This window comes from Oncorhynchus keta, unplaced genomic scaffold, assembly GCF_023373465.1.
Source record: "Oncorhynchus keta strain PuntledgeMale-10-30-2019 unplaced genomic scaffold, Oket_V2 Un_contig_6208_pilon_pilon, whole genome shotgun sequence".
Taxonomy (NCBI): domain Eukaryota; kingdom Metazoa; phylum Chordata; class Actinopteri; order Salmoniformes; family Salmonidae; genus Oncorhynchus; species Oncorhynchus keta.
The window spans coordinates 27,501-51,265 of record NW_026288734.1 but is presented as its reverse complement, the minus strand read 5'-3'; the positions used below and the strand labels follow the sequence as shown (position 1 = coordinate 51,265).

General features: G+C 51.6%; 1 long non-coding RNA gene and 1 pseudogene across 1 annotated transcript; both read left to right on the top strand.

Moving 5' to 3' along the window:
- The window catches only part of LOC127925751 (dedicator of cytokinesis protein 1-like), a 50,610-nt pseudogene that overhangs the window by 443 nt on the left and 26,402 nt on the right, over positions 1-23,765 (top strand).
- Positions 11,393-12,929, top strand: LOC127925749 (uncharacterized). Its single transcript, XR_008122140.1, has 3 exons — positions 11,393-11,608; positions 11,883-12,354; positions 12,785-12,929. It is a non-coding gene; the product is annotated as an uncharacterized LOC127925749 (long non-coding RNA).

The window sequence follows — 23,765 nt, the reverse complement described above, 5'->3', positions numbered from 1 at the left end:
ACCTTTTGCTGCGATTACAGCTGTAAGTCGCTTGGGGTATGTCTCTATCAGTTTTGCACAGGACAGTATATCATAACACTACTGTTGAGGAACAATTGGAAAGTAATTCTGCTTTGGAAGATGATAAACTTGTAACCCCACTCATTATATAATATATGTCATTTAGCAGACTCTTTTCATCCACAGGTTATATATCATTATATAATATATGTCATTTGGCAGACTCTTTTGTTAAATGTATGTGTGGGTGGTCCTGGGAATTCAACCCATTATCATGGCCTTGTAAGCCCCATGCTCTACCATTTGTGGTTAACTTTATTTAACTCGGCACGTCAGTTAAGAACAAATTATTATTTTCAATGACGGAACAGTTGGGTTAACTGCCTTGTCCAAAGGCAGAACGACAGATTTGTACCTTGTCAGCTCGGGGATTCGATCCAGCCACCTTTCGGTTACTGGCCCAACGCTCTAGCCCCTTGCCGCCTCTGCAGGGGCTCAGATATTTGATGAAGTTTTATCTCTCCCCAGGTCCACACAAGATCAAGTTCATCCCAGAGATGGTGGGTCCCATCCTAGAGATGACTCTGGTCCCAGAGATAGAGCTGAGGAAAGCTACCATCCCCATCTTCTTTGACATGATGCAGTGTGAATTCCACTTCACATGCAGCTTCCAACGGGTCTGTATCAGTCTGTCGGTCTGTCCATCAATCAGCCAGTCAATCAGCCAGTCAATCAGCCAGTCAATCAGCCAGTCAATCAGCCAGTCAATCAGCCAGTCAATCAGCCAGTCAGTCGGTCTGTCCATCAATCAGCCAGTCAATCAGTCAGTCAGTCATTCGGTCAATCAGCCTGTCAATCAGCTGTCAGTATATTAATCAATCAGTCTGTCAGTATATTAATCAATCAATCAGTCAGTCAGTCAGTCAGTATATTAATCAATCAGCCAGTCGATCAGTATATGAATCAGTCATTGGTCAATCAGCCTGTCAATCAGTCTGTCAGTATATTAATCAATCAGTCAGTCAGTATATTAATCAATCAGTCAGTCAGTCAGTATATTAATCAATCAGTCAGTCAGTCAGTATATTAATCAATCAGTCAGTCAGTCAGTATATTAATCAATCAGTCAGTCAGTATATTAATCAATCAGTCAGTCAGTCAGTATATTAATCAATCAGTCAGTCAGTATATTAATCAGTCAGTCAGTCAGTATATTAATCAATCAGTCAGTCAGTCAGTATATTAATCAATCAGTCAGTCAGTCAGTATATTAATCAATCAGTCAGTCAGTATATTAATCAATCAGTCAGTCAGTCAGTATATTAATCAATCAGTCAGTCAGTATATTAATCAATCAGTCAGTCAGTCAGTATATTAATCAATCAGTCAGTCAGTCAGTATATTAATCAATCAGTCAGTCAGTCAGTATATTAATCAATCAGTCAGTCAGTATATTAATCAATCAGTCAGTCAGTATATTAATCAGTCAGATGTACCAATCAATCAGATGTATTGACAAAGCCCTTTTTACATCAGAAGTTTCTTCAAGAATGTTTAAAAATAACCCCACGTTGACCCCAAAGAGCAGAAACACAGAGGTCAAGGATGGGTGGTAACATCCTCTAAAACCTCACCCTCCCAGGAGACTAACGCAATGTTGCTAAATGTTTCCAGCTCTGAATTGACTCATAATGTAGCGTCGTCAAGCCCATGTACTGCCCTTATTACGACCAGGTCACATGTCTTCCACGTACTGCCCTTATTACGACCAGGTCACATGTCTTCCATGTACTGCCCTTATTACGACCAGGTCACATGTCTTCCATGTACTGCCCTTATTACGACCAGGTCACATGTCTTCCATGTACTGCCCTCGTTATCACATGTCTTCCATGTACTGCCCTTATTACGACCAGGTCACATGTCTTCCATGTACTGCCCTTATTACGACCAGGTCACATGTCTTCCATGTACTGCCCTTATTACGACCAGGTCACATGTCTTCCATGTACTGCCCTTATTACGACCAGGTCACATGTCTTCCATGTACTGCCCTTATTACGACCAGGTCACATGTCTTCCATGTACTGCCCTTATTACGACCAGGTCACATGTCTTCCATGTACTGCCCTTATTACGACCAGGTCACATGTCTTCCATGTACTCACATGTCTTCCATGTACTGCCCTTATTACGACCAGGTCACATGTCTTCCATGTACTGCCCTTATTACGACCAGGTCACATGTCTTCCATGTATGTACTGCCCTTATTACGACCAGGTCACATGTCTTCCATGTACTGCCCTTATTACGACCAGGTCACATGTCTTCCATGTACTGCCCTTATTACGACCAGGTCACATGTCTTCCATGTACTGCCCTTATTACGACCAGGTCACATGTCTTCCATGTACTGCCCTTATCTTCCATGTACTGCCCTTACCAGGTCACATGTCTTCCATGTACTGCCCTTATTACGACCAGGTCACATGTCTTCCATGTACTGCCCTTATTACGACCAGGTCACATGTCTTCCATGTACTGCCCTTATTACGACCAGGTCACATGTCTTCCATGTACTGCCCTTATTACGACCAGGTCACATGTCTTCCATGTACTGCCCTCGTTACGACCAGGTCACATGTCTTCCATGTACTGCCCTTATTACGACCAGGTCACATGTCTTCCATGTACTGCCCTTATTACGACCAGGTCACATGTCTTCCATGTACTGCCCTTGTTACGACCAGGTCACATGTCTTCCATGTACTGCCCTTATTACGACCAGGTCACATGTCTTCCATGTACTGCCCTTATTACGACCAGGTCACATGTCTTCCATGTACTGCCCTTATTACGACCAGGTCACATGTCTTCCATGTACTGCCCTCGTTACGACCAGGTCACATGTCTTCCATGTACTGCCCTTATTACGACCAGGTCACATGTCTTCCATGTACTGCCCTTATTACGACCAGGTCACATGTCTTCCATGTACTGCCCTCGTTACGACCAGGTCACATGTCTTCCATGTACTGCCCTTATTACGACCAGGTCACATGTCTTCCATGTACTGCCCTCGTTACGACCAGGTCACATGTCATCCGTCTTCCAAAGTTCACCCCATCTTTGCCTTACTGATATCCCATTGGTCTCATGTGGACCAATCAATCCCCCCTCTTTGCCTTACTGATATCCCATTGGTCTCATGTGGACCAATCAATCCCCCCTCTTTGCTTTACCGATATCCCATTGGTCTCATGTGGACCAATCAACCCCCCATCTTTGCCTTACTGATATCCCATTGGTCTCATGTGGACCAATCAATCCCCCATCTTTGCCTTACTGATATCCCATTGGTCTCATGTGGACCAATCAACCAGGTCCCCTCTTTGCCTTACTGATATCCCATTGGTCTCATGTGGACCAATTCAATCCCCCCTCTTTGCTTTACTGATATCCCATTGGTCTCATGTGGACCAATCAACCCCCCTCTTTGCCTTACTGATATCCCATTGGTCTCATGTGGACCAATCAACCCCCCTCTTTGCCTTACTGATATCCCATTGGTCACATGTGGACCAATCAATCCCCCTCTTTGCCTTACTGATATCCCATTGGTCTCATGTGGACCAATCAATCCCCCCTCTTTGCCTTACTGATATCCCGTTGGTCTCATGTGGACCAATCAATCCCCCCTCTTTGCCTTACTGATATCCCATTGGTCTCATGTGGACCAATCAATCCCCCTCTTTGCCTTACTGATATCCCATTGGTCTCATGTGGACCAATCAATCCCCCCTCTTTGCCTTACTGATATCCAATTGGTCACATGTGGACCAATCAACACCCCCTCTTTGCCTTACTGATATCCCATTGGTCACATGTGGTGTTCCACCAATGAAATGTCTAAGTCTCTTGTCTGCTACAGAACAGTATATCCAGAGGTTAGACTTCAGAAACATGTGTTTGTTTATGTAGCTCGTAGGTGACTGTTTGTTTCGTTGGTATTACGTTCGCAGTCTAACCAAGTCTCCTGCAGAATTCTCTGTACTGAATCTGCTGTCACTTCCTTTACCATCGATGCCATGTTGAAGTCGGCCTGGCCTGTGGCTGTCTCCTAGATCCTCCCAGTCTGTCTCCTAGATCCTCCCAGTCTGTCTCCCAGATCCTCCCAGTCAGTCTCCCAGGTCCTCCCTGTCAGTCTCCCAGATCCTCCCAGTCAGTCTCCCAGATCCTCCCAGTCAGTCTCCCAGATCCTCCCTCTGTCTCCTACATATTCCCAGTCTGTCTCCCAGATCCTCCCAGTCAGTCTCCCAGATCCTCCCAGTCAGTCTCCCAGATCCTCCCAGTCAGTCTCCCAGATCCTCCCAGTCAGTCTCCCAGATCCTCCCAATCTGACTCTGGTCAAAGTAGTACACTACCCAGTCAGACCCTGGTCAGATCCTCCCAATCTGACTCTGGTCTAAAGTAGTACACTACTACCCTATAGACCCTGGTCTAAAGTAGTGCACTACTACCCTATGGGGCCTGGTCTAAAGTAGTGCACTACTACCCTATAGACCCTGGTCTAAAGTAGTGCACTACTACCCTATAGGCCCTGGTCTAAAGTAGTGCACTACTACCCTATAGACCCTGGTCTAAAGTAGTGCACTATAAAGGGATTAGGGTGCCAGTTGGGACAGTCAGTCGGTTAGAGTTGGGAGTGAAGGGGAGGCTACTTAGTGTCCTGTTAGAGTTGGGAGTGAAGGGAGGCCTGGTAATTCAGTTAGTGTCAGTCTGTTAGAGTTGGGAGTGAAGGGGAGGCCTGGTAATTCAGTTAGTGTCAGTCTGTTAGAGTTGGGAGTGAAGGGGAGGCCTGGTAATTCAGTTAGTGTCAGTCTGTTAGAGTTCGGAGTGAAGGGAGGCCTGGTAATTCAGTTAGTGTCAGTCTCTTAGAGTTGGGAGTGAAGGGGAGGCCTGGTAATTCAGTTAGTGTCAGTCTGTTAGAGTTGGGAGTGAAGGGGAGGCCTGGTAATTCAGTTAGTGTCAGTCTGTTAGAGTTGGGAGTGAAGGGGAGGCCTGGTAATTCAGTTAGTGTCAGTCTGTTAGTGTCAGTCTGTTAGGGGGAGTGAAGGGAGGCCTGGTAATTCAGTTAGTGTCAGTCTGTTAGAGTTGGGAGTGAAGGGGAGGCCTGGTAATTCAGTTAGTGTCAGTCTGTTAGAGTTGGGAGTGAAGGGGAGGCCTGGTAATTCAGTTAGTGTCAGTCTGTTAGAGTTGGGAGTGAAGGGGAGGCCTGGTAATTCAGTTAGTGTCAGTCTGTTAGAGTTGGGAGTGAAGGGGAGGCCTGGTAATTCAGTTAGTGTCAGTCTGTTAGAGTTGGGAGTGAAGGGGAGGCCTGGTAATTCAGTTAGTGTCAGTCAGGACTCGACTCTTTGGGAATGACTACATCCTCTTAGATCCCCTCTACACTCAAATAGGATCAATTTCCCTTCATGCACTACTTCTGACCCTATATGGAATAGTGCACTATTTTTGACCAGGACCTGTAGGGTAGTAGTGCACTATATAGGGAATAGGGAGCAATTTGGGTCATATACAAATAGCTTTCTAGTCTGCAGTGTAAAACTTAGCAGAGAGAGAGAGAGAGAGAGAGTTGCCTCTCTTCCTCCAGAGCGATCCGTCTCTCTTCCTCCAGAGCGATCTGTCTCTCTTCCTCCAGAGCGATCTGTCTCTCTTCCTTCAGAGCGATCTGTCTCTCTTCCTCCAGTGCGATCCGTCTCTCTTCCTCCAGTGCGATCTGTCTCTCTTCCTCCAGAGCGATCTGTCTCTCTTCCTCCAGAGCGATCCGTCTCTCTTCCTCCAGTGCGATCTGTCTCTCTTCCTCCAGAGCGATCCGTCTCCTCTTCCTCCAGAGCGATCTGTCTCTCTTCCTCCAGAGCGAGCCGTCTCTCTTCCTCCAGTGCGATCCGTCTCTCTTCCTCCAGAGCGATCTGTCTCTCTTCCTCCAGAGCGATCCGTCTCCTCTTCCTCTAGAGCGATCCGTCTCTCTTCCTCCAGAGCGATCCGTCTCTCTTCCTCCAGAGCGATCCGTCTCTCTTCCTCCAGAGCGATCCGTCTCTCTTCCTCCAGAGCGATCCGTCTCTCTGACTGACACAACAACAGCAGCACATCAAGGAGGCAGTTCACGTAGGAGCAAACGTCCCACTATAAGTGGATGTGCCGGCTCACCTTCCTTCTGCCGTCTTTCTGGGAAGAAGGGAGTAAAAGAGAGAGAGAGAGAGAGAGAGATAAATAGAGAGAATATTAGAGGATGTGTCTTCCTGTCATGGTCTTACTCCTCATGCTCCCTGCTCAGCCATAGCCAATCACAGGCAGATAAAGAGAAGTTACTGAGAGTCATCAGACTGATAATGAAGTGATTTAATATGAGCTCACAGTCCACCAGGCTGAAAGAGAGGTGATTAAACCAAGAGGAGAGGTCCTCTCAACCAAGAGAGAGAGAGAAGAGACAGGGGGGTGGAGAGACAGGGTATAGAGTGGGGGGAGGAGAGAGAGAGAAGAGAGGGGGAGGAGAGAGAGAGAAGAGGGGGGAGGAGAGAGAGGGATGAGAGAGAGAGAGAGAGGGGGAGGAGAGAGAGGGAGGATAGAAGAGAGAGTTTTGGAAAGAGAGTATAGAGTGGGGGAAGGAAAGAGAGAGAGAGAGAGAGAGAGAGAAGAGAGGGTATAGAGAGGGGAAGGAGAGAGGGGTATAGAGAGGGGGAAGGAGAGAGAGGGTATAGAGAGGGGGAGGAGAGAGAGGGAGGAGAGAAGAGAGAGTTTTGGAAAGAGAGAGTATAGAGTGGGGGAAGGAAAGTGAGAGAAGAGAGGGGGAGGAGAGAGAGAGAAGAGTGGGGGAGGAGAGAGAGGGTATAGAGAGGGGGAAGGAGAGGGAGGGTATAGAGAGGGGGGAGGAGAGAGAGGGTATAGAGAGGGGGAGGAGAGAGAGGGTATAGAGAGGGGGAAGGAGAGAGAGAGAGAGAGGGGGGAAGGGGAGCGATAAGAGAGGGGAGGAGAGAGAGAAGAGAGGGGAGGAGAGAGAGGGTATAGAGAGGGGGAAGGAGGAGAGGGTATAGAGAGGGGGAAGGAGAGAGGGTATAGAGAGGGGGAAGGAGAGGGGAAGGAGAGAGAGAGAAGAGGGGGAAGGAGAGGAGGTATAGAGAGAAGGAGAGAGAGGAAGGAGGGGGAGGAGAGAGAGAGAAGAGTGGGGGAGAGAGAGAAGAGTGGGGGAGGAGAGAGAGAAGAGGGGGGAGGAGAGAGGGTATAGAGAGAGGGAAGGAGAGAGAGGGTATAGAGAGGGGGAAGGAGAGAGGGTATAGAGAGGGGGAAGGAGAGGGGGAAGGAGAGAGAGAGAAGAGAGGGGGAAGGAGAGAGGGTATAGAGAGGGGAAGGAGAGAGAGAGAAGAGAGGGGGAGGAGAGAGAGAGAAGAGTGGGGGAGGAGAGAGAGAAGAGTGGGGAGGAGAGAGAGAAGAGAGGGGGAAAGAGGAGAGAGAGAAGAGAGGGGGAGGACAGAGAGGGATGAGAGAGAGAGAAGAGAGGAGGGAGTGAGAGAGAAGAGAGGGGAGGAGAGAGAGAGAGAAGAGGGGGGAGGAGAGAGAGGGTATAGAGATGGGGAAGGAGAGAGAGGGTATAGAGATGGGGAAGGAGAGAGAGGGTATAGAGAGGGGGAGGAGAGAGAGGGTATAGAGAGGGGGAGGAGAGGGTAGAGAGGGGGAGAGAGAGAGGAGGGAGTGAGAGAGAAGAGAGGGGGAGGAGAGAGAGAGAAGAGAGGAGGAAGTGAGAGAGAAGAGAGGGGGAGGAGAGAGAGAGACGGGGAGGAGAGAGGGTATAGAGAGGGGGAAGGAGAGAGAGAGAGAGAGGGGGGAATGAGAGAGGGTATAGAGAGGGGGAAGGAGAGAGAGAGAAGAGAGGGGGAAGGAGAGAGGGTATAGAGAGGGGAAGGAGAGAGAGAGAAGAGGGGGAAGGAGAGAGAGAGAGAGAGAGTGGGGAGAGAGAGAGAAGAAGAGGGGGAGGAGAGAGAGAGAAGAGTGGGGGAGGAGAGAGAGAGAAGAGAGGGGGAAAGAGGAGAGAGAGAAGAGAGGGGGAGGAGAGAAAGAAGAGAGGGGGAGGAGAGAGAGAGAGTGTTGGAAAGAGAGAGCGACGGAGGCAGAAAGAGGGAGGCAGGATAGAGACTAATGAATAGAAAAATGAGCTGTGCTGATTATGAACGGCTGCTTTCTAATTGCAGTTTGAGAATGAGATCATCACCAAACTGGATCACGAGGTGGAGGGGGCAGAGGAGACGAGCAGTACAAAGTCCTCTTCCACAAGATGTGAGTGATGCTGTCTGTCTGTCTGCCTGTCTGTCTACCTGTCTGTCTGCCTGTCTGCCTGTCTGCCTGTCTGTCTGTCTGCCTGTCTGTCTGCCTGTCTGTCTGTCTGCCTGTCCGTCTGTCCGTCTGCCTGCCTGCCTGCCGGTGTCTGTCTGTCTGTCTGTCTGTCTGTCTGTCTGTCTGCTGTCTGCCTGCCTGCCTGCCTGCTTCTCTGTCTGTCTGTCTGTCTGTCTGTCTGTCTGCCTGCCTGCCTGCCTGCCTGCCTGCCTGCCTGCCTGCTGCTTCTGTCTGTCTGTCTGTCTGTCTGTCGGTGTCTGTCGGTGTCTGTCGGTGTCTGTCTGGTCGGTGTCTGTCGGTGTCTGTCTGGTCTGTCTGTCGGTGTCTGTCTGGTCTGTCTGTCGGTGTCTGTCGGTGTCTGTCGGTGTCTGTCTGTCTGTCTGTCTGTCTGTCTGTCTGTCTGTCTGTCTGTCTGTCTGTCTGTCTGTCTGGTCTGTCTGTCGGTGTCTGTCTGTCCTCTCTCCTCGTCTCTCTCTCAGTTTAATTTAAGGTCTTTATGTCATAAGGAAACATGTGTTTACGTTGCCAAAGAAAGTGAAATGAACAGGGGAAACATTAGTTTAATATTACACTCACAAAGGTTTTAAAATACATGTTATATTATTTTAAAAGAACATAGACATTTCAAATATTATATTATTGGCTATGTACGGTGTTGAAAGGTTAAAATAAATAAACAGGAAGTTTAAGGAATTGTTTTCAATTTCTTTGTGGATCTGTGTGATCTGGGGGAAATATGTCTCTCTAATATGGTCATACATTGGGCAGGAGGTTAGGAAGTGCAGCTCGGTGTCATTTTGTGGGCAGTGAGCACATAGCCTGTCTTCTCTTGAGAGCCATGTCTGCCTATGGCGGCCTTTCTCAATAGCAAGGCTATGCTCATTGAGTCTGTACATAGTCAAAGCTTTCCTTAAGTTTGGTCAGGTATTCTGCCGCTGTGTACTTTCTGTTAAGGGCCAAATAGCATTCTAGTTTGCTCTGTTTCTTTGTTAATTCTTTCCAATGTGTCAAGTAATTATCTTTTTGTAATGATCTTCTCTCCGCCTCACCTCTCCCCCTCCCCTCTCTCTCACCTCTCTCCCCTCCCTCCCTCCCCTCACCGGTCTCCCACTCTCCCCTCCCCTCCCCTCTCTCCCCTCTCTCTCCCACCCCTCCCTCTCTCTCCTCTCTCCCGCTCCTCTCTCCCCTCTCTCCCCCTCTCCCCCTCCTCTCTCTCTTCCCTCTCTCTCCCCTCTCTCTCCCCCTCTCCCCCTCCTCTCTCTCTTCCCTCTCTCTCCCCCTCCCCTCTCTCCCCCCTCTCTCCCCCCCCTCTCTCCCCCTCCCTCTCTCTCCCCTCTCTCTCTCCCCCTACTCTCTCCCTCCCATCTCTCTCTCCCCCTCCTCTCTCTCTCCTCTCTCCCCCTCCTCTCTCCCTCCCCTCCCTCTCTCTCCTCTCTCTCCCCCTCACTCTCTCTCCTCTCTCTCCCTCCCCTCTCTCCCTCCCCTCCCTCCCTCCCCTCCCTCTCTCTCCTCTCTCCCTCTCCCTCTCTCTCCCCCCCTCTCTCCCCCTCCCCTCTCTCCCCCTCCTCTCTCCCCCTCTCTCTCCCCTCCCTCTCTCTCCTCTCTCTCTCCCCTCCCCTCTCTCTCTCCCCCTCCCTCTCTCCTCCCCCCCCCTCTCCCTCTCCCTCCCCTCTCTCCCCCTCCTCTCTCCCTCCCCTCCCTCTCTCTCTCTCTCCCCCTCTTTCTCCCCTCCCTCTCTCTCCTCTCTCTCCCTCCCTCCCTCCCCTCCCTCTCTCTCTCTCCCCCCTCCCTCTCTCCCCCCTCTCTCCCCCTCTCTCTCCCTCCCTCTCTCCCTCTCCTCTCCCCTCCCTCTCTCTCCTCTCTCCCTCCCCTCCCTCTCCTCTCTCCCCCTCCTCTCTCCCCCCTCTCTCCCCTCCCCCTCCTCTCTCCCTCTCCTCTCTCCCCTCCTCTCTCTCTCCCCTCCCTCTCTCCCCCTCCCTCTCTCTCCTCTCTCTCTCCCCTCCCTCTCTCTCCCCTCTCTCCCTCCCCTCCCTCTCTCCCTCTCTCTCCCCTCCTCTCTCCCCCTCTCTCTCCTCTCCCCCCTCCCTCTCCCTCTCCTCCCTCTCTCTCCTCTCTCCCCTCCTCCCTCCCCAGTCTGTTGGAACACTGCAGGAAACACAAGTACCTGTCTAAGAGTGGGGAGAGCTTTGTGAACCTGGTGGTTCGTCTGTTGGAGAGGCTCCTGGACTACAGGACCATCATGCACGACGAGAACAAGGAGAACCGGATGAGCTGCACCGTCAACGTCCTGGTAGGAGAGACACACACTGTTCTATGTCCTGATCCGTTGTGTTCAGATGTCCGGCTGCGTCCTGCTGCGTTGCCTAGTAACACTGTTCTATGTCCTGTTCCGTTGTGGACAGATGTCCGGCTACGTCCTGCTGCGTTGCCTAGTAACACTGTTCTATGTTCTGTCCTGTTCCGTTGTGGACAGATGTCCGGCTGCGTCCTGCTGCGTTGCCTAGTAACACTGTTCTATGTCCTGTTCCGTTGTGGACAGACGTCCAGCTGCGTCCTGCTGCGTTGCCTAGTAACCTGTCTTATTGTGAAGCGTCCTGCTGCGTTGCCTAGTAACCTGTCTTATTGTGAAGGACACTTTACTGTCCAACAGTAGGAAAGACATTTCAGATGTATAAACACCAGCTGCATAACATTCATGATTTGGTTGTTGCTATTTCACTGTCGTAGTTGAAGCATTTCAGTTTTATTCATAAACTATTTCAATGTTTTCATCCTCAGAACTTCTACAAGGAGATAGAGAGAGAGGAGATGTACATCAGGTAGGAAGAGGTCTTCATCATCATCTTCCTCAAATACACTTTTCTGTTGTTCTATTGTACTCAGTGCCTCTGTGAAGTCAAGACCAGGTGTTTTTGGGGCTCAGTGCCTCTGTGAAGTCAAGACCAGGTGTTTTGGGGCTCAGTGCCTCTGTGAAGTCAAGACCAGGTGTTTTGGGGCTCAGTGCCTCTGTGAAGTCAAGACCAGGTGTTTTGGGGCTCAGTGCCTCTGTGAAGTCAAGACCAGGTGTTTTGGGGCTCAGTGCCTCTGTGAAGTCAAGACCAGGTGTTTTGGGGCTCAGTGCCTCTGTGAAGTCAAGACCAGGTGTTTTGGGGCTCAGTGCCTCTGTGAAGTCAAGACCAGGTGTTTTGGGGCTCAGTGCCTCTGTGAAGTCAAGGCCAGGTGTTTTTGGGGCTCAGTGCCTCTGTGAAGTCAAGGCCAGGTGTTTTGGGGCTCAGTGCCTCTGTGAAGTCAAGACCAGGTGTTTTGGGGCTCAGTGCCTCTGTGAAGTCAAGACCAGGTGTTTTGGGGCTCAGTGCCTCTGTGAAGTCAAGACCAGGTGTTTTGGGGCTCAGTGCCTCTGTGAAGTCAAGACCAGGTGTTTTGGGGCTCAGTGCCTCTGTGAAGTCAAGACCAGGTGTTTTGGGGCTCAGTGCCTCTGTGAAGTCAAGACCAGGTGTTTTGGGGCTCAGTGCCTCTGTGAAGTCAAGGCCAGGTGTTTTGGGGCTCAGTGCCTCTGTGAAGTCAAGACCAGGTGTTTTGGGGCTCAGTGCCTCTGTGAAGTCAAGGCCAGGTGTTTTGGGGCTCAGTGCCTCTGTGAAGTCAAGACCAGGTGTTTTTGGGGCTCAGTGCCTCTGTGAAGTCAAGACCAGGTGTTTTGGGGCTCAGTGCCTCTGTGAAGTCAAGACCAGGTGTTTTTGGGGCTCAGTGCCTCTGTGAAGTCAAGACCAGGTGTTTTTGGGGCTCAGTGCCTCTGTGAAGTCAAGACCAGGTGTTTTTGGGGCTCAGTGCCTCTGTGAAGTCAAGACCAGGTGTTTTGGGGCTCAGTGCCTCTGTGAAGTCAAGACCAGGTGTTTTGGGGCTCAGTGCCTCTGTGAAGTCAAGGCCAGGTGTTTTGGGGCTCAGTGCCTCTGTGAAGTCAAGACCAGGTGTTTTGGGGCTCAGTGCCTCTGTGAAGTCAAGACCAGGTGTTTTGGGGCTCAGTGCCTCTGTGAAGTCAAGACCAGGTGTTTTGGGGCTCAGTGCCTCTGTGAAGTCAAGACCAGGTGTTTTGGGGCTCAGTGCCTCTGTGAAGTCAAGACCAGGTGTTTTGGGGCTCAGTGCCTCTGTGAAGTCAAGACCAGGTGTTTTGGGGCTCAGTGCCTCTGTGAAGTCAAGACCAGGTGTTTTGGGGCTCAGTGCCTCTGTGAAGTCAAGACCAGGTGTTTTGGGGCTCAGTGCCTCTGTGAAGTCAAGACCAGGTGTTTTGGGGCTCAGTGCCTCTGTGAAGTCAAGACCAGGTGTTTTGGGGCTCAGTGCCTCTGTGAAGTTCAAGGCCAGGTGTTTTGGGGCTCAGTGCCTCTGTGAAGTCAAGACCAGGTGTTTTGGGGCTCAGTGCCTCTGTGAAGTCAAGGCCAGGTGTTTTGGGGCTCAGTGCCTCTGTGAAGTCAAGGCCAGGTGTTTTGGGGCTCAGTGCCTCTGTGAAGTCAAGGCCAGGTGTTTTGGGGCTCAGTGCCTCTGTGAAGTCAAGACTAGGTGTTTTTGGGACTCAGTGCCTCTGTGAAGTCAAGACCAGGTGTTTTGGGGCTCAGTGCCTCTGTGAAGTCAAGATGTTGTTGATATCAAGGTGTTGTTGATATCTTCCCTGACTGACAATGAATAACTGCAAATCACAACAGGAGGTTTTCTCTTTCACTGGTGGAACATTTAGTGGTGAACACATCTGAATATTCCTTTTATTTCCAAGCTTTGTCTCAAATGTCTGTGTGATTTTCTGTAAATCACATTCCCTGCTTTTCTGTCAGTCTGCCCTAGCGGTCTGTCAGTCTGCCCTAGCGGTCTGTCAGTCTGCCCTAGCGGTCCGTCAGTCTGTCCCTAGCGGTCCGTCAGTCTGCCCTAGCTGTCCGTCAATCTGCCCTAGCTGTCCGTCAATCTGCCCTAGCGGTCCATCAGTCAGCCCTAGCGGTCCATCAGTCAGCCCTAGCGGTCCATCAGTCAGCCCTAGCGGTCCATCAGTCAGCCCTAGCGGTCCATCAGTCAGCCCTAGCGGTCCATCAGTCAGCCCTAGCGGTCCATCAGTCAGCCCTAGCAGTCCATCAGCCAGCCCTAGCAGTCCATCAGCCAGCCCTAGCGGTCCATCAGTCTGCCCTAGCGGTCCATCAGTCAGCCCTAGCGGTCCATCAGTGCCCTACTTTGACCAGTCTGCCCTACCCTATTCCAGCCCATAGTGCACATCAGTCAGCCCAGCGGTCCATCAGTCTGCCCTAGCGGTCCATCAGTCAGCCTCTAGCGGTCCATCAGTCAGCCCATTTCAGCGGTCCGTCAATCTGCACTAGCGGTCAGTCCCAGTCTGCCCTAGTCACCATCAGTCAGCCCTACGGTCCATCAGTCTGCCCTAGCGGTACATCAGTCTGCCCTAGCGGTCCATCAGTCTGCCCTAGCGGTCCATCAGTCTGCCCTAGCGGTCCATCAGTCACCATAGCGGTCCATCAGTGTGCCCTAGCGGTCCACCAGTCACCCGCGGTCCTCAGTCCGCACCATGGCGTGTCCTCTGTCCGTTGTCACCACTAACGGTCCGTCAATCTGCCCGGCGGTCCGTCAGTCTGCCCTAGCGGTCCATTAGTCACCCTAGCGGTCCGCTCAGTCTGCCCACACACGGTCCACACAGTCACACCCTAGCGGTCCATCAGTCAGCCACACAGCGGTCCGGACAGCCCTAGCGGTCCACAGTCTGCCCTACGGTCCACACAGTCAGCCCTAGCGGACCACACACCAGCCCTACGGTCCACACAGTCAGCCCTAGCGGTCCACCAGTCTGCCCTACTACGGTCCACACAGTCAGCCCTAGCGGTCTGTCAGTCACTACTTTAGCGGTCAGGACATCTGCCCTAGTGGTCCATCACACAGCCACTGCACACTTCAGTCAGCCCAGGACCCACCCTATTCCACATCAGTCAGCCCTAGCAGTCCATCAGTCACCAGACCACACATTCACACCACACAGTCCATGCACTACTTTACAAAAGCAGAGACCAACCCTATGTCACCACAACAGCACTACAGTCCACATCACAACCCACCCTATTCCCTACATAGTGAACTACTATTGACCAGCACCCTATTCCCTACATAGTGAACTACTATTGACCAGCACCCTATTCCCTACATAGTGAACTACTATTGACCAGGACCCTATTCCCTACATAGTGCACTACTTTAGACCAGGACCCACATAGGCCTCTGTTCAGCATGTAGTGACTCGGGGACCATTTCAGACACAGTTGACTCGTCTCTGTCCGTTGTCACCATGCCGACGTCATATTGAAGCCCACCAAGGTGTGTACCGTTGTCACCATGGCGACGTCATATTGAAGCCCACCCAGGTGTGTACCGTTGTCACCATGGCGACGTCATATTGAAGCCCACCAAGCTGTGTACCGTTGTCACCATGGCGACGTCATATTGAAGCCCACCAAGGTGTGTACCGTTGTCACCATGGCGACACACACACACACACAGCACCACCAAGGTGTGTCCTCTGTCCACACACACCACGGTAACCCGTGTGTCCTCTGTCCACACACACCACACACAACCCGTGTGTCCTCTGTCCGTTGTCACCATGGTAACCCACACACCTCTGTCCATTGTCACCACGGTAACCCGTGTGTCCTCTGTCCGGACAGGTACCTGTACAAGCTGTGTGACCTCCACAAGGAGTGTGACAACTACACTGAAGCTGCCTACACACTGCTGCTGCACAGACACACAGCTGCTGAAGGTATTCACACACACACACACACACACACACACACACACACACAGACACACACACACACACACACACACACACACACACACACACACACACACACACACACACACACACACACACACACACACACACACACACACACACACACACACACACACACACACACACACACACACACACACACACACACACGCACACACACACACACACACACACACACAGACACACACATATACACACAGCTCAGATACACAAACACTATCTCCCTCTCTCTCTCTCTCTCCCTCTCCCTCCTTCTCTCTCTCTATGAATTGATAGTGTAAATGTGTGTCTTTTAGCGTCTGTTGAATAGCACCAGTTGTAGAGGACAAAGCCCCAGTCAGCTGTAATCACATAGATGGCTCTTAACCTTGCAGTAGCAGAGGTGTAACCGTGAATATCAATGTGTTGGGGAACAGGATCTGGATAGCAGAGGTACGTCCAACCGTGTTTGAATCCTCCCTCTGTCAGGAGAGGACTGATGAGATGAGGAGAAGAATGGAGAGAGAGAGAGAGAGGGGACTGGGGAGAGAGGAGAAGAATGGAGAGAGAGAGAGAGGACTGGGGAGAGAGGAGAAGAATGGAGAGAGAGGGGGGACTGGGGAGAGAGGAGAAGAATGGAGAGAGAGACTGGGGAGAGAGGAGAAGAATGGAGAGAATGGAGAGAGGAGAGAGGAGAGAGAGAGGGACTGGGGAGATGAGGAGAAGAATGGAGAGAGAGATAGAGAGAGAGAGGGGACTGGGGAGAGAGGAGAAGAATGGAGAGAGAGAGGGGGGACTGGGGAGAGAGGAGAAGAATGGAGAGAGAGAGAGAGGGGACTGGGAGAGGAGAAGACTGGGAAGAGGAGAAGAATGGAGAGAGAGAGAGACTGGGGAGAGAGGAGAAGAATGGAGAGAGAGAGAGAGGGGACTGGGGAAGAGAGAGAGGGGAGAGAGAGGGGACTGGGGAGAGAGAGAAGAGGGAGACTGGGGAGAGAGAGAAAGAATGGAGAGGGAGAGAGAGAGAGAGGGGACTGGGGAGATGAGGAGAAGAATGGAGAGAGAGAGGGGACTGGGGAGAGAGGAGAAGAATGGAGAGAGAGAGGGGGGGGACTGGGAAAGAGAGGAGAATAATTGAGAGAGAGAGAGAGATGGGACTGGGGAGAGAGAGAGAATGGAGAGAGAGAGAGATGGGACTGGGAGAGAGGAGAAAAATTGAGAGAGAGAGAGAGGGGACTGGGGAGAGAGAGAGAGAGAGCGAGAGAGGGGACTGGGGAGAGAGAGAGAGGGGACTGGGGAGAGAGAGAGAGACAGCGAGAGAGAGGGGACTGGGGAGAGAGAGAGAAGAATGGAGAGAGAGAGAGGGGACTGGGGAGAGAGAGAGAGGGGACTGGGGAGAGAGAGAGGGGACTGGGGAGAGAGAGAGAGGGGACTGGGGAGAGAGGAGAAGAATGAGAGAGAGAGAGAGAGAGAGAGAGGGACTGGGAGAGAGAGAAGAATGGAGACTGGGGAGAGAGGAGAGGGGACTGGGGAGAGAGGAGAAGAATGGGGACTGGGGAGAGAGAGAGAGGGGACTGGGGAGAGAGGAGAAGAATGGAGAGAGAGAGAGAGAGGGGACTGGGGGACAGGGGAGAGAGAGAGAGGGGACTGGGGAGAGAGGAGGGGGACTGGGGAGAGAGGAGAGGGGACTGGGGAGAGAGATAGAGGGGACTGGGGAGAGGAGGAATAGAGAGAGAGAGAGGAGTGGGGACTGGGGAGAGAGAGAGAGACTGGGGAGAGGGGAGAAGAATAGAGAGAGAGAGAGAGAGAGAGAGGGGACTTGATTTGTCTCAGGGGACTGAGGAGAATAATAGGAGAGATGCTAGAGCGAGGGGACTGGGGACAACGAGGAGAGAGGAAGAATCTCATTTCTTCTTAGAATAATAGAGAGAGAGAGCGAGGGGACTGGGGAGAGAGGAGAGGGGACTGATATTTAGAATATTATAATAGAGAAACCTGAGGGGCTTTCCCCAAATGCTGGGGAGACAGAGGAGAGGGGTTACTGTAAAATGGAGAATAATAGAGAGAGCCTGCGAGGGACTTTCTTCAAGCTGGAGAGATGGTTTGTATTGTCTATGGTCCACTCTCAGATAATGTGACTGGTCTGCCCGTTATGCTCACAGATAATGTGACGGTCTCTCTAATAGGTCCACAGATGCTATGTGTCTGGTCTCTCTATGGTCCACTCTATACATCTCTATGGGACAACTATGGACACAATGAGAAGAATGTCATTTCTTCTTGGTCCACTTATTATTATTATTATTATATATATATAGATATTTCTGTATTATTATAATATTTTGCCATTTCAAACCTGTCTCTGGTCTTTCCCACTAAATGCTGCAAAGATAATGGGGTCTCTTTAGACAGAGATAAAAGAGAGAACAGGAGGTTATTCCACTACTATAAAATGTGATGGATTTTTGGTCCAAAGCAGAGCCTGGTCCAGATAATGTGAGGTCTTTCTATGGTCCACTATATAGATAATGTGTCTGGTCTCTCTATGGTCCACTATATAGATCTGGTGTGACTGGTCTGGTCTCTCTATGGTCCACTATATAGATAATGTGTCTGGTCTCTCTATGGTCCACTATATAGATAATGTGTCTGGTCTCTCTATGGTCCACTATATAGATAATGTGTCTGGTCTCTCTGTGGTCCACTATATAGATAATGTGTCTGGTCTCTCTGTGGTTCACTATATAGATAATGTGTCTGGTCTCTCTATGGTCCACTATATAGATAATGTGTCTGGTCTCTCTCTATGGTCCACTATATAGATAATGTGTCTGGTCTCTCTATGGTCCACTATATAGATAATGTGTCTGGTCTCTCTCTATGGTCCACTATATAGATAATGTGACTGGTCTCTCTATAGTCCACTATATAGATCATGTGACTGGTCTCTCTATGGTCCACTATATAGATAATGTGACTGGTCTCTCTATGGTCCACTATATAGATAATGTGTCTGGTCTCTCTCTATGGTCCACTATATAGATAATGTGACTGGTCTCTCTGTGGTCCACTATATAGATCATGTGACTGGTCTCTCTATGGTCCACTATATAGATCATGTGTCTGGTCTCTCTGTGGTCCACTATATAGATAATGTGTCTGGTCTCTCTCTTTATGGTCCACTATATAGATAATGTGTCTGGTCTCTCTGTGGTTCACTATATAGATAATGTGTCTGGTCTCTCTATGGTCCACTATATAGATAATGTGTCTGGTCTCTCTCTATGGTCCACTATATAGATAATGTGACTGGTCTCTCTCTCTATATCCCAAATGGTTTCCTGGTCAAAGTAGTGCACTATAGGGAATAGATCATGTGACTGGTCTCCCTCCATAGGGCCCTGGTCCACTATATAGATAAAATAAAAGTAGTACTACGAGAATTATCATTCCTCGTCTATATCCCAAATGGCAGCCTATGGTTTCCCTGGTCAAAGTAGTAGGGAATAGGGGTACTAGGGCCCGTCAGGGGAATAGGGTGCCCTTGGCCATAGGGCCCTGGTCAACGTTGGGGAATAGGGTGCCATTGGGCCCTGGTCAAAGTAGGCACTCAAAATAAGTAGTGTGCACTATGTAAGGAATAGGGTGCCATTGGCCATAGGGCCCTGGTCACTACATAAGGAATGGGTTGTGATTTGGGACACGGCCTTGTAGGAAACCTGGCTGAGGATGTTGAATTTACAGCGACAGTGTGATTGATGTCGTTTCAGCACTTCCTGAAATAACTAGGTGACCATGGCAACGTAAACGCATCTCCTCTCTTTAATCACGGAAGAGCTGCTCAAGCTGTAACGGAATCAATAATAACCATCGTCCCGCAGAATCCCTTTAATTTAGGCTGTTTGACCTTTAACCTTAGACTCCATGTAAAGGAAGCCAACCTTCCTAGTCTCCAAATCCAAACAGGATCAAGACTTCGTTGTCCTGCTTATTGGCCAATGGAACGTGGCCCGGTTTCCGTTTGGATTTCCGAGGCTGTTTCTAAGTCCACAGTACCGTCAAAATCTGCGAGCCGTTGCTTTTCTCCCACAGTGCACTGCACCGTACACGAAAATGTGGAGGTCACGTCACTTCAACAGACGGAGCCAGCTTTGCTATGTAAATATTGTCTCCATCCTAAACGGCACCCTATTCCCTATATAGGGAATAGGGTGCCGTTTGGGGGTGAATAGTAGTGCACTATATAGGGAATAGGGTGCCATAGTAGTGCACTATATAGGGAATAGGGTGCCGTTTGGGGGTGAATAGTAGTGCACTATATAGGGAATAGGGTGCCGTTTGGGGGTGAATAGTAGTGCACTATATAGGGAATAGGGTGCCGTTTGGGGGTGAATAGTAGTGCACTATATAGGGAATAGGGTGCCGTTTGGGGGTGAATAGTAGTGAACTATATAGGGAATAGGGTGCCATAGTAGTGCACTATATAGGGAATAGGGTGCCGTTTGGGAGGGCACCCGCTACCTAATTCGATTTTACCTAGAGATCGTTGCGTTCTCTCTTGTTCAACAACAGCATGGAATGTCAGTTACGTTACCGTGGCAATTAATCAGTTGTGACAGGACCTTAGTAGGGTTACCGAGGCCGGGACCGGGGAGCCAATAGGATCGCTGCATCTAGCCTGTCAGCCGGCCTCGTCCAGCCACTCACAACGTTAATTATTAGAGTGGGTAGAGAGACGGGAGGACTGTGTGGTCAGCAGAAATATTTCCCTGTTGTTTACAGAATGAAGCACAATGTGTGATGATTAATATGGTTTTATCACTGCATAAATCAATATCTGATGTGTTAATGTAGCTTTTCCATAAGTTATCTCTTTCCTCTCCTCCTCCCTCCACTCCTCCTCTCTTTTCCTCTCCTCCTCCCTCCACTCCTCCTCTCTTTCCTCTCCTCCTCCCTCCACTCCTCCTCTCTTTTCCTCTCCTCCTCCCTCCACTCCTCCTCTCTTTTCCTCTCCTCCTCCCTCCTCTCCTCCTCTCTCTTTCCTCTCCTCCTCCCTCCCTCCTCCCTCCCTCCCTCTCTTCCCTTCCTCCTCCTCCCTCCCTCCTCCTCCCTCTTTTTCCTCTCCTCCTCCCTCCACTCCTCCTCTCTTTTCCTCTCCTCCTCCCTCCTCCCTCCTCCTCTCTTTTCCTCTCCTCCTCCCTCCACTCCTCCTCTCTTTACCTCTCCTCCTCCCTCCACTCCTCCTCTCTTTTCCTCTCCCTCCTCCCTCCTCTCCTCCCTCCTCTCTCTTTCCTCTCTCCTCTCCTCTCCTCCTCCTCCCTCTCTCCTCCTCCCTCCTCTCCTCCTCTCCTCTCCTCCTCCTCTCCTCCTCTTCTCCTCTCTCCCTCCTCTTCCCCTCCTCTCTCCCCCTCTCCTCCTCTCTCCTCCTCCCTCCTCTTCTCCTTCTCTCTCCTTGGCTCCTCCTCCTCTCCTTCCCTCCTCCTCTTCTCCTCCTCTCCTCCTCCTCCCTCCTCTCTCTCTCTTTTCCTCTCCTCCCTCCTCTCCTCCTCCTCTCCTCTTTTCCTCCTCCTCTCCTCTTTCCCCTCCTCACTCCTCTCCTCTTTCCTCTCCTCCTCCCTCCTCCTCTCCTCCTCCCCACTGTAGATCAATGTTTAGCTTTATTGAAGAATCTAATTCTGATATAGTCTGATAGAGTATACTGCTCAGCAACAGTTAATATTATACTATACAGGGTCTGTTCTATAGAGGTAACATGATCTGTGTTCCTGCAGTGGTCTGAGGAGCCGTGTGCAGCTCACCTGACCCAGAGAGACGGCTACCAGGCCTCCACACAAGGACAACTCAAGGACCAGCTCTACCAGGAGATCATCAACTTCTTCGACAAGGGCAAGGTACCTAGAGGGAGGAGGGTGATGGGAGGGGGGAGAGAGGGTGGAAGGGTGATGGGGGGGGGTAGAGGGAGGAAGGGTGATGGGAGGGGGAGAGAGGGTGTGTATTAGAGAGAGAGAGAAAGTGAGTGTTGGTGAGAGAGGGAGGTGGTAAGAGATAGAGGGGAGGTGGTGATTGGCCCTCCTCTATAAGTCCTCTATTGGCCCTCCTCTGGAAGCCCTGTATTGGCCCTCTGGAACTTCTCTTCTATAAGCCCTCTCTCCTCTGGAAAAGCCCTATATTGGCCCTCCTCTGGGGAAGCCCTTTATTGGTCCTCTGGAAGCCCTCTATTGGCCCTCCTCTGGAAGCTCTCTATTGGCCCTCCTCTGGAAGCTCTCTATTGGCCCTCCTCTGGAAGCCCTCTATTGGCCCTCCTCTGGAAGCCCTCTATTGGCCCTCCTCTGGAAGCTCCTCTATTGGCCCTCCTCCTCTGGAGCCCCCTCCTCTGGAAGCCCTCTATTGGCCCTCCTCTGGAAGCCCTCTATTGGCCCTCCTCTGATAGCCCTCTATTGGCCCTCCTCCTCCAGCCCTCTGTTGGCCCTCCTCTGGAAGCCCTCTATTGGCCCTCCTCTGGAAGCCCTCTATTGGCCCTCCTCTGGAAGCCCTCCTCTGGATTGGCCCTCCTCTGGAAGCCCTCTATTGGCCCTCCTCTATACGCCCTCTATTGGCCCTCCTCTGGAAGCCCTCTATTGGCCCTCCTCCTCCAGCCCTCTGTTGGCCCTCCTCTGGAAGCCCTCTATTGGCCCTCCTCCTCTAAGCTCTCTATTGGCCCTCCTCTGGAAGCCCTCTATTGGCCCTCCTCTGGAAGCCCTCTATTGGCCCTCCTCTGGAAGCCCTCTATTGGCCCTCCTCTGGAAGCCCTCTATTGGCCCTCCTCTGGAAGCCCTCTATTGGCCCTCCTCTGGAAGCCCTCTATTGGCCCTCCTCTGGAAGCCCTCTATTGGCCCTCCTCTGGAAGCCCTCTATTGGCCCTCCTCTGGAAGCCCTCTATTGGCCCTCCTCTGGAAGCCTCTATTGGCCCTCCTCTGGAAGCCCTCTATTGGCCCTCCTCTGAAGCCCTCTATTGGCCCTCCTCTGGAAGCCCTCTATTGGCCCTCCTCTGGAAGCCCTCTATTGGCCCTCCTCTGGAAGCCCTCTATTGGCCCTCCTCTATAAGCCCTCTGTTGGCCCTCCTCTGGAAGCCCTCCATTGGCCCTCTCCTCTGGAAGCCCCTATTGGCCCTCCTCTGAAGCCCCATTTTGCCCTCTCCCTTGGCCCTCCTCTGGAAGCCCCTCTATTGGCCCTCCTCTGGAAGCCCTCTATTGGCCCTCTCCTCTTGGCCTCTCCTCCTCTGTCTCTCTCCTCTCTCTCTCTCTCTCTCTCTCTCTCCTCTCTTGCCCCACCAACCGCCTCCCTTCTTCTCTCACTCCCATCCCTCCTCTCCTCTCCCCATCCTCCTCTCCCTCCCATCCTCCTCTCCCCCCATCCTCCTCTCCCCCATCCTCCTCTCCCTCCCTCCTATCCTCCTCTCTCCCATCCTCCTCTTCTCTCCCCCATCCCATCCTCCTCTCTCCCATCCTCCTCTTCCCATCTCCTCCCATCCCATCCTCTCTCCCTCCCTCCTCCCTCCATCCCCATCCTCCTCCTCTCTCCTCTCCATCTTCTCTCCCTCCATCCCATCCTCCTCTCTCCCATCCTCCTCTCTCCTCCCATCCTCCCTTCCTCCCATCCTCCTCTCTCCCTCCCTCCTCCTCCATCCCATCCTCCTCTCTCCCTCATCTTCTCTCCCTCCATCCCATCCTCCTCTCTCCCTCATCTTCTCTCCCTCCATCCCATCCTCCTCTCTCCCATCCTCTCCTCTCCAACCCATCCTTCCTTCCTCCCATCCTCCCTCCATCCCTCCCTCCTCTCTCCATCCCATCCTCCTCTCTCCCATCCCATCCTCCTCTCTCCCTCCATCTTCTCTCCCTCCATCCCATCCTCCTCTCTCCCCCCATCTTCTCTCCCTCCATCCCATCCTCCTCTACATCCCCTCCTTTCCTGCCACCCCAGTATAACCATAAGCCACAAGACAGACAGACAGACAGACAGACAGACAGACAGACAGACAGACAGACAGACAGACAGAGGGTAGATCATGTGCCTGCATGATGCCATTCTGTAAAAGCAGGAGGAGCAGACCATTCTCAGATGACTCAATCTGGAGAAATATCTGTCTGTCTGTCCCATCTTCAGCAGAGCAAGGGACCGCAGGGGCTTTAGTCAGGAAGACCTCCCGATGCTACTGAAGATGGGGAGGTTGGAGAGAGAGGAGGGGATGAGGTGGGAGAGAGAGGGGTGGGGTGGGGCAGAGAGAGGGAGGGGAGGGAGGGAGGAGAGGATGAGGTTGGAGAGAGGGTGAGGTGGGAGAGAGAGAGGGAGGATGGGATGAGGTGGGAGAGAGAGAGGGAGGAGGGGATGAGGTGGGAGAGAGGGAGAGGGGTGGGGGGGGGAGAGAGAGGGAGGGGAGGGAGGAGAGGGGATGAGGTGGGAGAGAGAGAGGGAGGATGGGATGAGGTGGGAGAGAGAGAGAGGGAGGAGAAGATGAGGTGGGAGAGAGGGGGTGGGGTGGGGGGAGAGAGAGGGAGGAGAGGATGAGGTGGGAGAGAGAGAGGGGGGAGG